This window comes from Anastrepha obliqua, chromosome 1 (genome assembly GCF_027943255.1).
Source record: "Anastrepha obliqua isolate idAnaObli1 chromosome 1, idAnaObli1_1.0, whole genome shotgun sequence".
NCBI lineage: Eukaryota > Metazoa > Arthropoda > Insecta > Diptera > Tephritidae > Anastrepha > Anastrepha obliqua.
The window spans coordinates 35,280,321-35,296,710 of record NC_072892.1 but is presented as its reverse complement, the minus strand read 5'-3'; the positions used below and the strand labels follow the sequence as shown (position 1 = coordinate 35,296,710).

At 35.5% G+C, this 16,390-nt stretch overlaps 1 protein-coding gene and 1 pseudogene across 6 annotated transcripts in view; both read left to right on the top strand.

Moving 5' to 3' along the window:
* LOC129242626 (extracellular sulfatase SULF-1 homolog) overlaps window positions 1-16,390 on the top strand; it is a 283,861-nt gene that overhangs the window by 215,380 nt on the left and 52,091 nt on the right. For 5 of the 6 annotated variants that reach the window (XM_054879425.1, XM_054879383.1, XM_054879392.1 and 2 more), the window contains one exon: window positions 12,438-12,551. The gene's annotated coding sequence lies outside the window, so the exon portion shown is untranslated. Of the gene's footprint in view, window positions 1-12,437; window positions 12,563-16,390 lie in introns of all 6 variants that reach the window. The other variant, XM_054879417.1, reaches the window with a different exon arrangement.
* On the top strand, window positions 12,120-12,238 carry LOC129236488 (5S ribosomal RNA; annotated as a pseudogene).

Sequence of the window (16,390 nt, the reverse complement as noted above, 5' to 3'; positions counted from 1 at the left end):
AGAATAGTCCTTCTAATATCCAGTGTTTTTAGATTAATAAGCAAGCACCGACTTTTATACGATCGAATAGGATCAGTGAAACTCAAAGAAAGCAAAGCTTTCTGGATACGTTCACATATATATATATATATATTATATCTTATATATCGCAGCTAGTCCGTCATCCGTAAATTTCCATTATCTTCTCTTGTACCAGGCGAATGTGTGGCATTTTCCACCCTCTAGAAAGAGTGAGGGTAAGGGTTGTTCAGCTAATTTTGTGATTTTTGGTTATCGGGATCCGGATCACATGGTTGTTATGCGGACTATTGAACAGCTGAGTTGTTCATTGGATGGTTTTGTCAGTAAAAGATAGACCGCAGGCAACAAATACGGGTATTAGATGGCCTGAGACTAAACAATAGTTATTTATTAAAAGAAATCTTAAATTGCAATATCTCAAACGAAATATCTCTGAAATATTAAGACAATTAAAAAAAAATTCGAACGGGTTAGTGAAAACTTCCATTGTATCCAATGCCTTCTGGTTCATCGTCTTAACTGTCGTTTTTCGCAGGGCTTTTATCTAAAATTTCTCTAATCCTCTTAAATTATGGGAATTAAGTCTGGTAATTGGTAATTGAACCGGCTTAGTTTCACTTATTTCCTGAGATAATTTCGAATTAAGTCTTTAATTCCGATAAACGCCAACGTCTCTCTGTGCTATGAGATTAATGCTACAATGGAGTTAAAGGTAAATACGTTGATGAAGAAAAGGATAAAGGGAAAAATAAAAAGATGCATAAAGATAGAGGCAAAGATGAAGGTAAATTTTTATACTTAAAAGGTGGTAGTGAATATGCAAGTAAGAAATAAAATAAAGATAACGTAGGGATAAGGGCGAATATAAAGATAAAGAAGAATCAAAACAAAATAAAAGTAACGAAGAGTAGAGAAATAGGGACAAAGATAGAGATAAAAAGAGGGATAGAGGTAAAGATAAGGAGACAAAGATGAAGATAAAACTACTTGAATTTCAGCCACTAGTTGAAAACAAATTTGATACCCAAATCATGAGATTGGGCTCTATGTACAAGAGGAAGTCCCAAATAAACAAGACTGGAGTCATAAAAATGTTTTTAATGGCGCCATCTTTTTAATGAGTTAGTGCGTTGGAAGTTACATCCCTAGCTGACTTCCAGTGAAAGCTTGGTGACATTCGGTTCAGTGGCAGCGAAGTTATTGCGTCTAAAGTGTCAGTATGTTTGTGCCATCAGTACAAAAATGAGTCCCGAACATAGAACTAATATCAAATTTTGTTTTAAAATCGGTAAAACGTTTACCGAAATATTTGAATTGATGAAAAAAGTTAATGGCGATGATTGTCTATCTCGTGCCAGAGTTCATGAGTGGTTTACACGTTTCAGAGATGGTTGTGAGGACATAAATGACAATGAACATACGGGCCGCCCAAAATCAGCGAAAATTGTTCGTAAATTTATCAAAAATGAACCGAAATTATCGTTGAAATTCATGGAATCGGAGTTCAATATCTTCAAATCGACTTATCGCATATTAACTGCTAATTTGTGCTTACGAAAGGTATGTGCACGTTTCATTCCGCACAAGTTGACTAAGGACTAAAAATTGCTCGAAATTCAACATTTCGAAAAACCTCATTAAAGAGACACGAAAATACGAGAACTTCCTTTAAAACATTGTAACTGGTGGTAAAACGTAGTGTTTCGAACATGAACCTGAAACTAAGCATCAAAGTGCCGAATGGAAGCCCCAGACGAGCCACCACCCAAAAAATCGCATTTGGGGAAGTAAAAAATCAAGTCGATGCTCATTTGTTTTTACGATTCCAAGAGGATTGTCCACAAGGAGTTCGTGCCAATGGGCCAACCCGTCAATGCGATTTTCTATCTTGGCAATTTGAAGCGTTTGTTGAACACTGCGAAGGGGAAAGCCATCTCATCGACCCACTCTTGTGACGGATTTTTTTACTAGAATCGCATTTTAACTATCAATAACTCACCGTATTAACCTGATATGGCTCCCCGCGACTTCTACCTATTCGGAAAATTGCCTTTGGCCAAGAAAGGAAAACGTTTTGCGTCAGTAGAGGCCATCCAAAAGGCTTGTACCGACATCCTGAAGGACATTCCGGTCAATGACCTGAAAACCTCGATTTTACTTTAGCTCAGACTTGTTTATTATGAACTTCACCTTGTAGATTTCTGTCTAATGCAGGAAAAAATTATTGGAAAAAGTAACTGATTCCGAGTCGTTTCGTTCCATGTTCCAAAGAAATCTCCTAATTTAAGCGTTATAAAAATAGCTCTGTATTATTATCAAAAGGTGGCAGAACGCACGATATTTTCACCTCAGATTTTTCGTGTACAGGATTTTGATCGTAGTAAATACATTGCGTTAGCGTCAGCCCACAACTGTTGTCGACCCTTATTAATTCTTTTAGTTTGTACTTCTTTAGTTTAATATCAAACAATTTTTTATTGCTGAAAAATATTCCCTCTCCTTCAATTCCCTTGAAGGTAACTGCTTTACTTTGCTTCCCAACCCATTACCCAACTGTGCTTGTGCTTGAAATAGCCTGGCTTCGGTCCCATAAAAATACTACAACAGTAGGTACGCTCTTGGGAATGATAAGCTACCCAGTTAATTTCTGCATTGAAAAAGCTGCTCATAGAAACGTATTTGCCGTGCGGAGGCAATGAGAGTTACAGACAACATCAAGACCACAAAAATCCGCAGAAGCATAGCCAAACGCCTTTCAAGGTTATATGCGCTAATCTATGTTTATTATCAACTTGCTTATTTACAGCTTAGCAAATGCCATTTTGACGTTTTAATTTTTTACATTTTTTTTCTTGCCTTTTTCTCATAATTTTTACTGTCAGTATGAAAACCCCAATTTTGCACTGTACCCAAAATCACTAAAACGCATAAAAGTGCGACGTACTTATACGTATTTCTATACAGGTTTGTTGTTTCAACGTTGGCGTCATAATTCATTGGTTGTAAACACCAAAGCACGCGCACGCCATCGCATCCCACACATTCTGCCACAGCGCAATTCACACACTCGCCGTCATTCAGCGGCTGTTTGGCATTTAGCTGACTTCAGTCAGGTGCGCCGCTCACCCGTTTAACCTCACTTCCGTTCAGCACTCATTCAAAAACGCTCTTCAAGTTTGAACCGCTTTACTGTGAGTGGTTTTAGCCAATTCTGCGTTTGTCACAATAAAACCAACCAGCTGACTCAGTCATTCACAAATGCACAAACCACAACGCAACGCGTCCACCAGCCGACACTCCATTCGCCGTATGAAGATTTATGGCATGCATTTTGGTAACACTTTGTAACCGTTTACTTTATTTAGGTAGTTCATTTAGGTTTCATTGTTTTTTATTACTTTTATTTTGATTAACGCACACATGTGTGTATGTATGTGTGTATGTACAGTCCCTGCCTACTGAATCAAGACCCTGACTGATTTTAGTGTTTTGGTGTTTAGTAAGCAAAGATTTTGTTTAAAATTTAATCGACTAAAGAGAGATATGAAGCTTGAGAGTAGAGCAGGTAGAACCAGGTGATCCTGAAGAAAAGGGAAGCAAAATAATATACAAATACAGCGTAGCTTAGCTAAAAGTTAGTTCAATCGACGTTCTCGAGGAGTGAGTTTGTGTTAAAAAATTAAACGGTGTATGGAACATTTTTTTCCACAAATTGTTTAAACTAATTTCATAGAAGTAATTACAAAATTGTATTGAAAAAAAAAAAGAAAAACAATATTCAAAAGTCAGCAAAAGAATATTTTTCCGAAAAAATTTTAAGCCAATTTCGTAAATGTAAGTCAACCAGCCAGCAAACGATTAATTTATTAGAAGGAAAGAAGCCCCGCTACAGAGAAGAAGTCAACATAGTGAAAATTTTAAAAACTTCAGTCGAGTCGTGAATACAAATTCCAGGGTTAGAATTCAAGAACGACCGCGAATACTGTTAGTGCATTCGAACGACAACGCAAAAGATGATCCAAAAATAAGTTCGTTGTAAAAGTTCACTACTAGCGCCAGGATCAAATATCAATACCCTTTTATGAATATTTTATTCTATAGTCGTCCAGCAAAAAAGCGAAGCTAATCAACAGTGCGCGTAAAAATAACGCTACGCATCCAACTTCACTAATTCCTGACACTTGGAAAGTGGCCAATATAATCCCTTGTGACTTTCGAACAATAAGATGGCGTAATCTTCAAATGTTTTTCCATTATTCAAATATTGATACTGAATTAACTGATGGGGTACCAACCAGGGAATGGTCTCGTTTCCGAATATCAATCTGATTATCGATGCGGGCATAGCTGCTCATTTGCTGCGCTGCAAGTCGAAGAGGATATACGACCATTCTAAGCGATAACTCCGCATTCTTTATTATTATTGGCCTTTTCTAGAGAATTTTGTACGGTTTGTCATCAAATTCTGCTCCAGAAACTTAGCGCATACTTCAGACTCAGCAAAATTCGGCAAAAGAAGAAATTCGATACGGGGAATATTTAAAAAAATGGCTAGTTCCACGCCCGCTTTTGTGAAAATGCATGTAACTCCAACATAAATGTTATTGAGATCGGATAAAAACTACGCCTAGTTTTGATAAGTTAAGGGTTATATACCGTTAACGAATTTTCCAGAAAATTTTCTGAAAAAACTTTTAGATTTATTGATTTAAAAATTTTGTACACATATTATGTTATCTTTTAACTGTATCTTAAGACATAGTATTAGTAAAAATATTTATTTGAAAAGGAGCTACAACTGATTTCCGGGAGCTCCTCAAAAAAAAGACGCTTGGCGGTGACCACTAAATCTCTGAACTAGATCCTCTGAAACTAAAAACCCAAACAGATTTCGTTGAAGTAATGTTAAATCTAGTAATTAATCGAAGAAATAAGCAAAATAAATTTTTTTGACAAAATGGCGGTTTCTTAAAAAAAATCGATTTTTAACCAAAATTTTGTTCTTAAATTGTTTATAAAAAAAATATTTATCGGTAAAAAAAAAAATTTGATTAATTACTAAAAATATATTTAAGAAGCTCGTGTTAAAATTTGAGATTAATCGGTTTAGCCGTTTTCGAGTAATGGTCGTCACCGACTTTGAAAGCACCATTTAGAGAAAAACGCTTTTAAAGTCACTTCATAAAGTAACTTCGAAAATATTCACCGGAACGATTATAAATTTTCTGTGTGCATTCTTAAATACATATATGTACATTAAAAAAAATAATAAGAAGCATTGATTTCTTGAAAATTCTAACTGTATATTAAGTCTAAATATATGTCCGTTCCTCTAATATTAAAAGCTATATCTTGCATTTCCTATTAATCTATTTGATTCTGAAGTACAGCCCTAACTGGATTTCGCACTTCCTTACTTGTTTATCCTTAACTTTGAATGCTTCCTAAAAGCAGTGGAGGAAATGCACATTTTTCCGCAGGATGAAAGGGAACACTCATTCACAATATACTCTGGGTCCGTGTAACTACTGTAGATGAAACAATTGGATTCCAGTCTTGAAATGTTTATAGGCTCATATAAGGTGTGACTATTAAAAAGCTATAGATGCTATAGAAAAAGTACGAGTGCATCAAACTCCAGCGATCGTCAGATGCTTCGCCTGAAGACTTTTCTTTAAAATAGAGTTAGCGCTCACTTCTGTAAGCAATTCTGTATTCATAGCCTTAATTTACATTAGAATTGTATTTTCGTGCTGCCGGAAAAATTGTGAGGTTTTCAGATTAGTGCTGCTTTCTTCGGTAAAGAAGTGACTGGCATCCTTCCTACACTACTCTTCACTACTTTCCTTTCGTAGTAAAAATTCGTTTAATAAATTAGTGTATTATCCACCTCGGTAGTCTGGTGTAAGTGCACTACCTTGCCGCCCTAGAGGCATTCACCCTTACTCCCGCACAATAGTCAGCGCATTTTTTGCATTGTAGCTGCTAAAATAAGCAAAAACAAAGAAAAACACACAGTTACACATGGCATCAGTGGCGCCAGCAAGAGGAATCAGGTTGCCGCGGTAATAGCGCAGACAGACCACTTTAGCGAAATCCTCAAACATCTGTGTGACTCTTCTGGTAGAATAATGTGATACACAGATGGCGCTCCAAGCAGTAAGAAGGCGTTGTTCCTAAGCAACGATAGGTGGGCAATGCCCCTACATAAGACTGATAGCGGCAGGCTAATCACCTACCCTGTCAGAAATCAAATAGATTAACGAAACTAAGGCAAGATAAGTCTTGTCGAGGCCCTATGCTTCCGAGAGGAGTGAACAAGGAAAAAAAAAATTATTCGCTTGAATTGTGCAAGTGCAAGTCATGGATTATATACTTCGACAAAGCGCCTACAGCAGTATCAAAAGTCTTCTAGCCAAGTAGGTCATCCCATTTTTTTCTTTTGTAAAGTGAAGTCTGCATTAAACTGAAAAAAATTGGGTTCATTTACGCTGTATAAAAGGAATCGGAGAGAGCAGACAGAGAAAAGTTCCCAGAACAGTTTTGAACAGCAGAATATTTGCATTGAGGGTTAGTGAAGGGATGCTAATTAAAAGCGATAGCCACTATTATTCCGACCATTCATCACTGAATCCATCGGCTCTTTAGTGCTACTTGGGGAGTGCCATGCTGGTACTTCAACCATTTCACCTAAGACTTTCGTAGATCTTACAAAAAATGCATCGCTGAGTTCGAATGGCTACATTGTAATTTCGAAATTCGTAAAGTAGTATCGCTGAGTTCATTCGTGGATGTCGTAAAATGTTTCAAAATGTTTGCTATGACGTATTTTGGTTGTCGGAGAAAAGTTTCAAAATAAAATTCAGAAAGAATAACCTCTTTTAATAAACCAATTTATACCAATGCGGGAGATTAGTAAAATATTAGTATTAAATTGAATAAAAATTTTTTTAATAAATTTGGTTGAATATGAATTGAGAAAAATCTTAAGGCCAAAACCAGTTTATGAATCTCTTTGATTGCCGACGCATTTGCTACATTTGAGAAGTCTATTAGAACTTCAAGCACAACAATGCTGATTTATTCAATCGAAAGCTTCAAACAAATTTGTAATTTAAAATGTATGATGAGTTCCGTGACATGTTGGGGTTAAGGGCTATGAGACAGCAGAATAACTCTGTAAAACAAATGTACAACCAACGTTTCCTTTCGTTTGCCACATTCGAAAAACGACCTGAATGGGATAATTTTAGCTTATATTCGAAATGATAAAGAGAAAACTTGTAATTTTCTCATTCAGATATGGAAAATTTAATCCATTAAGATGAAACCCCCATTTTCGAAATAACAACTTTCGGAACCAAATGTAGACGGGTACGCATTGAACACACTCTCTTGAGTCACGAACACCTTCTGACAGGGAATTCGGAAAGCATATCCTAGACAAATACTGGTGTCGCCAAGACCAGAAGATCGACCAGCGATATTTAAGAACATTAAATCGTCGGCACTACTTGACAAACCCTGTTTAGAAAATATTAACAAAATAGGTATATATCTCTTTTTAAACAATAAATTGGCATCCATTTCCAAAGGATTATAGGCATCTCCCAATATTCTCTGCTGCATTTGAAGTATTCTTAACTTCCGCCGCCGAGCTTCACTCAAAAATATTATTACCGCAATTCAAATACAAATCATCTTATTCGCAAGAAGAAAAAATAAACTATGTGCAAAAGAATGCTAAAAAATATGTTTTAAACTAAAATTTGTTTGTTTACTTTGTGTCGAAATATCAGAATTTGGCGTTTGAGTTTGGCGGCACTTGTTTAGAGTTCTTGTGGATTCTATGATAGCTTGGGCACCCTAAAGTAAATAAAGTTTTTGTTTATCGCACCATTACTCGATATAATGATACTGGTAGCATCGCGAAACATAATGGAAGTGGACTTGAGGGAAATTCCTGTCGAAATGCCAAGCAAATGGCAAGAGAACTGAAAGTATTTGACCGTAGCATCCGCCGCATACTGAAAAATGATCTCAAAGTCACGCCTTACAATATCCAAAAGGAGAAAGTTCTTGAACCAAAGCAGCAACAAGTCAGATTTGAGAGAGCGAAGGAGTTTCCTTGGCCGAAATCGGTCAATTTCCGTACATTATGTTTTCTGACGAGACCATTTTTCAAATTGAGCAATTCGTAAACTTCCAAAACGATAAGGTTAATTTGACCGCCGCCGGTTCATACGAAAATTTGAGTCATCGATTGGCCATCAGGAGGCAGCACCCGTCACAGGTAATGATTTGGGCCGCTGTAACCACAGATGGGCGCTCTCCAATCGTTTTCATCGAGCCTGGCATCAAGGTAAATGCGAAATATTATCGGGAAAGTATTCTGGAGGTTGCTTTAAAGCCATGGGCACACAAACATTTCGGTGGCAGACCATGGACGTTTGAACAAGACTCGGCACGTCTCAGAAAGCTCGAGTGAACTAAGAATGGCTAAAAACAACGTTCCGAATTTCATAACGACCACACAATGGCTCTCAAATTCACCAGACATGAATACGATGGGCCATTTTGGAGAGCAAGGTCCGAACTAAAAGATTCGCCGGTCTCGAGGCGTTGAAAAAAACCATTGTACGAGAGTGGGCCGAAATACCCGCAAGTCCCACGTCTAAGTTCTTGGAGCGCCTCAAGGCCATAGTCAAGGCAAAAGGTGGTCACATCGAGCAAAAGTAAATTTATTCTTAATTTTGCATTATTCCCACACATTTTTTACTTTGAATTGAATAAAAGTAATTTTCCAAACTAAATGTATGGCCTTTTTAATTGATTATACTTCGAGTGCCGGACCCTGTAGTATCTGTCTTTATCCCCACCTTGGTCTGGTAATTTTATGGATCTCATTCCCATTGTTGAACTCTATTGCAGAGAATTTGTAAGAAATCAGCTAAGGTGTATGAAATAATTATATAGTCTGAAAGAAATAAAAAAGGCATTAACAGCATGCCACGCAGTTATGCAAAGCAAAGACAGACAGAATAAGTACATTTTATAAATTAGTACTAAATAATAGTTAACAAAATATTTCTATTGCTCACTCAACTGCTATGATTTTTATATGCCGTTATGTTGAAGTTTTTCAGACTTTGCAGTGGGCATAATTCAGTGACAGAAGCTGTATACTGATTGCTTGCTGTTTGTTGTTGTTGGGGCTGCCGTTTTTATTTGAAGGCGCCCGTCAATTATTTTGGCATAACGAAATTTGTTTAAATTCGACACTTTACGCTCTGAATTGCTGCATGCAGGCAACTAAACTTTTGCCGGTGCTGTTCTAAAAGTTTTGCTCTTATTATTCTGCGCACATAATTCAACGTCAGCGACCGCTGCTGTTGTAGTCGTTGTCTGTTCTGTGCACTGATTTATTCCGCTTGCTCAGAATCAACAAATACCCAAACTATGCGCAGATATAAGTATGTTTCTAAGAGCCGAATACCGCCTCAAGGCCCGCCCGCCCGCCTGCGCCGCCACTTCTTCTGTGCAACACTTCTTGACTGTGAAAATCATTTAAGTTTCGCGGCATTATTAATTCTAATAAAGTTACCAATGGTGTCGGCGAGCGGCTATGGCGGCAGCACCTTTCAATTGCGACTACATTTGCGGTGTTGTGGCTGCCACTTTGTGTGCACAAATTTACATATGTTTTTTTGCGGGAATACTCGTACTACTTAAGCTCGTCGACCAAGTCACCAGTTGAATGCGAATGTGTCGTAATTTGACGGATTAATAATAATTTTCGCTTTAATTGCTTTTGAGTTTATTTTGACATGTTTTGCGGCACCACAACTGGCAACAGGCGGTGGTTATTTTTGTTTTATTTGTTGTGCTGCCTTTATTTATTTTTTTCATTGGGTGTACGGTGTTTTCTGCTATTTTAGATTTAGTGCGCGTAAAAAGATTTAGTGATCACGTCAAATAAATTGGCATTAGTTGTGCCTACAAGTCATAAAAGAACAAAAACGAAATATTGCCATACATATCTACATAAATACTAATGCAAACCCTCTGCAGTAAATCGCACTGTCTGCAGATGAGCTCGGAACTAGTCCATTTCAAACAGCCGCACTCTCCCGCATTCTGCAGCCATTTCGGAACAACACTACTACGCGCACATTCCAATAATATAGCGGTTTTAATTTTTTATCAGCGAACGTAAGCTATTTCATATTCGAACCATTAGGAAAACATCTAGCAAAATACATTTTTATTGCTCTACCTGTAATTTTCAGAGTTGTTGTTGGCTAATAATTCAATACCTGCATTCTCGTTGTCATTGGAAAGTTTTTTTAAAGATGTTGTTAATAAGCAGTTTCATAACTCAGATTTATTACAGCAATTTATTGCTAGGAAACCCAACTAATGATATCATAAAAATTGATTCTGACTTGGCTACTTATTAAATTTTACTTGGTCTGTTCTGTGCAACAAATTAGTATTTTTATTCCCATGTGATGACTATTTACGTTCGTGTTAGCTGAGCGAGCGAGAGAGCAGCACGTAGAGGCGATCGCATGATGAAAAGAATAGAGAAGGCGTAGTCAATAACAGTCGGTTATTCGGCTCACATCGAATTCGACAGAACCAGCTGAGGGGCTGACGTAGCAGGATTCATGAATTGTGAAATGAACGTCCAGAATTCGTTTTTCATCATACTTATTGGTATTTACAGGATGATAGATACCAGGTTTGCTCGTTAAGTGTGGTGAAAAAAAATGTTTGAGGGAAACTTTGAATTCTACGTCATTCACGTTGTGCTTCACTAAGCTAAAACTAAATTTTCTGAAACACAAAACCAATGACGTCGGCATATCTGTCAAATTCGCTCACAGCCAAATAATGGTCTTCTAGGTAGTACACCTCTAAAAATCTTTTCACCATAAGGTAAATCTATCATCCTTGCAAACGATTACTGTTTGCGTTCATGTTAGATGCGAGAGCGTCGCACCACAGTTGAGGAGACGGTGCTGAGATAGTCTCCCCTCATTCTTCAGACACCTGTTGTTGAGAGGACTCGCAGCAATACCAAGTCTCATTGCTTAAAAATAAAATAGAAATCTAGAAAGAATACTCAAAAAATTCGAAAGCTGCGGCTTTTTTAGCCGTAAAGAGGCAATCTCATTGGGCGAGAAACCGCCTCGAGGATCGCCTGACTAGCTAGCTCATTCACTCAGTAGTTTTTCGCAATATCACAGTGGCCAGGAACCCAAATGAGCTTTATATCATACAGTATTCAAATGCGGTCGGAGGAGTAGCTAGGCATTCCCCGACTAAGTGAATATGTATTGGAGGATTTTTCTTTCGTTTATATCTTACATTTTTTATAACAGTATAGCTCATTGGCTGACAAAAACTATATTATTTAACCAAATTTCAAACTTCAATAAAAAAATTATATAAATTTTACAAACCTTTCAACACAATTCCACGGTTTTTAATTGGTATGTAGTTGGTTGGTTGCTATGTAGTTTTATAGTCCATTCAGTTTTAGTGCATTGAAGTGCAAGTTTCAAGTTGGTAAAAAAATGCTGCTAATTTTTTATGATTTTTTGATGATTGTGACTGTGTTGCTTATTTTCTTCATATAACAATAAACGAAATTTTATTTATATTTTAATACCTTGAGGAGAAAATGGCAGATGGTTTTTTCTGAAGTGCTTTTTCATGGCGGAAATACAATGCAGCTGCAATATATTTACAAACAGACAAGTAATGGAGCGCGTAGACGTTAAAATAAAGATTTCCGTCACTCAAAATCATTTTTTATTGTAGTACTTATTGTTTTTATTTATATTGAAAAATTAATTCATTTTTTGCCATCTTGTATATAAAAAATTCAATTAAAAATATGGTGGTAGTATCGCCAAGTCTAAAAAACAATAATCTCTAAATTATATTAATCGTTATATTCTAAATATGGCATAATTTCTGCTTATTAAAATACTCGTTTCTTAAAATGAAATAGCTCCCCCTCCTTGGAGAGGTTTTAAAATATCTTAAAATATTTTTAAGGAAAAAACTGAGTCGAATTAAACTCAGGTGTCAACGATCATACCACGCTGAAGACATCGGTTCTCGTCCGATCACCGAAATTAAGCAGCGTTGGGCGCGGTTAGTACTTAGATGGGGGACCGTTTGGGAACACCGAGTGTTGTAGCCCTCTAACAATTTTTTTTTGTCTCAGTTACAAATTCACCAGAAAAGCACTAAATACAATAGTTTAGAACCAGCGGAATTCAATGCAGGGACATTTGGTAATACATTTGCACATTCAGATTTTTATTTTACTTTTGACCATTGTTGAGACATGGCCAGATGACAGTGATTGACTTTATCCCTTTGCTCTTGTTTATTTACAGTTTGGAATTGTATTGCAAGTGGTCTCTGTGCGGAGAATTTAAAAAAACAAAAAACGCGATAATTCATTGTGTATTTTGCAGACAAACGTGAGGACAGCAGATGTTCTAGAAATTGTGAGTATTTTGTAAGTAAACAAATCTATATAAACTCATATACACCTGAATTCAGAATAATATTAACGCGAAATTCTGCAAAGTTTCTACTATTTATTTTTCATTTAATTTTCTTTATTTTTGTATAAACACATAGTTTCTGCGACAAATTAAAAAAAAATTAAAGAAATTTTCATCAATATTTCAAATTTTGTATTAATTTTTAGGAAATTTTGTATTAATTTTTAAGAAATTTTTAGAAAGAATTTGAGTATGCCGTTTTGTAGCCCATTCAATTTTGGGACACGAAAAAAAATAGTCCATTGTGTTTACTCATTGCTTGCGTAAAACTAACTATAAATAAAAAAAAAATTAAGTACTTATGTAAATTCATTGTGGTTGTTCTCATTATTAATTTGACGTATTTACATTTTGTAACTTCTACGTATTCTTCAAAATGTGTTCGGTTAAGTGCGAGCTTGCGGAGAAAATTGTGCGCAAAAAGCAAGAAAATGGTAATTTGTCGCACAATGCCACAGCAAAAACTTTAAATTGTCCGAAAAGTGCGGTAACTTAGGTGTTAAACCTTGTCGGTTGAGCAAAGGCCTGGAAGTGAAAGAAAAACAGAATTTGCGTCGGAAACAAGAGCCAAAGAATGGTGTCATTATTTCGTAAAAAAAGCTTTTCTTGCTGAAAAACCGGTCCATATGCGGAAGGTTATGTCGAAAAGTGCGCAAAAGTGAGAGTCTGTAAAAATTTAAAAAGATTTTTGAAATGATAAACCAAATAAGAGTGTTAAAACACGTGAGCAAAAATTATACAGTCAAGACATCCTGGTTATGGACGATGAAACACATGCTAGAGCAGACTTTTTGCAGATTCAGGGCGCTGAGTTTAATACTGCAACAAAGAAAGGAGTAGTCTCAGGTGACTGTAAGCTAAAGATGTTGGACAACTTCCTCAAAAAATATTTGATTTAGCAAGTTTCAGTGTGGTATGAAAAGCAAAATATTCATTATCACGGGCACTAAAAATCAAGAAATCTATATTACTTGAAGGAGTGTTTCCAAAAACATTTGTTGCTATTCATAAAACAACATAAAGCTTCAGTTTTGTTTTGGCCTAATTTACTATTGTATGAAAATGACGGGCTAAATATTGTTCAAAAGTACCTACCACAACTCATTAAACAGCCCACAATTTTGATCCATTGGAAAATATTAGGCAAATGTTAAAAGAAAATTGCTAACAACGAAAAGAGAAATTAAAAATGAGCAGCAGTTTAAAGTGAATTAGCGGAGAGCGGCAGATACCGTAACAAAACCTGATGTCCATCGCCTAGTGAGAGAAGTCAAATTGCGCCATTTTGTTTACAACAAACAGAATAGATATGAGTTTTTTGTTAAACATATATATATATATAATTGGCGCGTACACCCTTTTTGGGTATTTGACCTAGCTCCTCCTCCTATTTGTGGTGTGCGTCTTGATGTTGTTCCACAAATGGAGGGACCTACAGTTTCAAGCCGACTCCGAGCGGCAGATATTTTCTTTTTTATGAGAAGCTTTTAGAAAAATGTTTTTCTTAATTTTGGTGGTTCACCGAGATTCGAACCTACATTCTCTCTGTGAATTCCGAATGATGTTCACGCACCAACCCATTCGGCTACGGCGGCCATAGTACGCTTAGTAAAGAAGAAAATAGAATAAAAATTGTTTTAATCGCTTATATAAATTTGATGTTATAACGATTTTCTCCCGACCAATATTTTTCGTGTCCATTCTTTGTTATGCCAGTTTGAAATATCTCGAAATTTCTGTTGATTTTTGATAATATTTTTTGATTGACGGTGTTATGGATTTTGTTCCAAATGTGTGTCCAAAAGCTTTTGTATGTGGATAAAATGCATGAGACCGCCAACCGTGTAACAAATAAGGAAGAAAAAAATGAATTAAAATTTAAATGTGAAAGAAAGTATTTTAATTCCATTAATAAAACTCTAAAAGAATTCCGAAATTTACTGAAAATTTGTCAAAAAATGTATCGAATTTAGGGTATTTTTGAAGCCATTTTTTAGACAACTTCAGACAATTAGACTCCTTTTTGCGTCTCTGCATAGAATAAAAAATCTCTCTTTTAGAGCTCTAAGGAATAGCTCATGACTTAATAGCTTCGACAAAAAAAGATTTATAGCACATACAAGCGTATTTTGGAGTTAGCCGGGATAGTTTCGTTCAATTCGCATTTTAATGTTTGTAGTGGTGCTGAAAACTGCACTTATAGAGCTTTCCCGTAGTGCTTCAGCACTAATTTATACATGCATGTCTCAGCATGATTTATTTGGATTTTTAAAGCCGTCAGAAGTAGTTGCAATTAATCTTACTAAATACTGGCAATTAATGGATAGTTGACGCAAGTTTCCTCACATTCTTCATATTTACTAGGCATGTTGACTTGGCTGTATGGCCACGTTATCGCATTTTTTATGAACCTTAAATTTATTGATAAATTACACAGAGCAACAAAATTAAAAAATATTTTAATCACTCGACTCTCCTAGTATTTTTTTGTTTTTTTTTTTTTGTATATTATATTTTGTATTTTACTTAAGATAACTTTTAAGAAAATAATATTTATGAATTAAAAAATGCATCAGCATAAGTTTTTTTAACTAATTTATCTAACTTATTTGGCAAATTAGGTTGTATCCGTAAGATTATGGTAAGTCTTAAATATTGCATCAAAAAGCTTTAAATTACAAAATTAAAAATTGTATTCATTTTATCAAATTCTTTTTTCAAAATTCATTCAAAATTCAATCAAATTCAAATGAAATTAAAAATCAAATTCATAAATCTAATCCCAATAGTTAATTTTAAAATTAAAATTATGACCTAAAGTTAAATAATAAATAGTAAAAGTCATTTAACTTGGTTTAGTATGAAAATAAAAAGGAAAATGTAAAAAAAGAAAAATATAATATAAAAGAAAAGAAAAATTTAAAAAACAAGAAAATAAACAGCAAAAATAATATAGGACGACATAGAAATGACGATGTGTGTAGAGTTTTGCTTATAAAACAAAAAGTGTTAACGGACTTTTATGTTCGACAGCTCAAATGAAAGCTAAAGACACAGGCAGCATTTCAAAATCATCATCGTCGTATTTTGGCACTGCAGCTCTTTGTGAGATTTAGCCAGCTGCGCGTAGGACTTTCATGCATCTCGACCGCTTGCGACATTTTTGCTATTCCTTATCCCAAGTTTATTGATGCTGTGGTCTAGTTCGTCGGCCCATCTTGTTCTCGGTCTCTTCCGCTTGTTCTAGAGTTGAACGTTCTGGCTTTTACAATTTGCTTTTGCGACGTCGTACTATCTTAACCAGTGCGTTTCAAAATAGGTTTAACCTTTAACGGCCGAAAGGCCCCGCTACGGGGACATACCTAGTACTTATTCGATAGAAAACGAAAGGCCCCAATACGGGAACATCCCTGGTTTGTTGATCATATAAAATTATAAATCAAGTAAATATATAAAATATCTAAGTAAATCAGTTTAAATATTTAGTTTAAGTTTTCATCCTTATACACGTTTTAGAATTTCACCTACATAATTTTCCGTTGTCTTACTACTCGCCCATATTACAAAAAAAGCTCTCGGCCGTTAAGAGTTAAAAAATATTTGAAATAATATAGTTTTGGATGATATTAGATATGGTGATTTTGGGTGAGTTTTGGTGACGATTTATCCATAGTGTCTCAGATTTTCAAATAAAATTAGAACTGTAAACTTTGAGTTGACATAAAATAAAAAAATAATTATTGATAAAAATATTTTGTAAAAAAAAGGGTCTCCCTTTA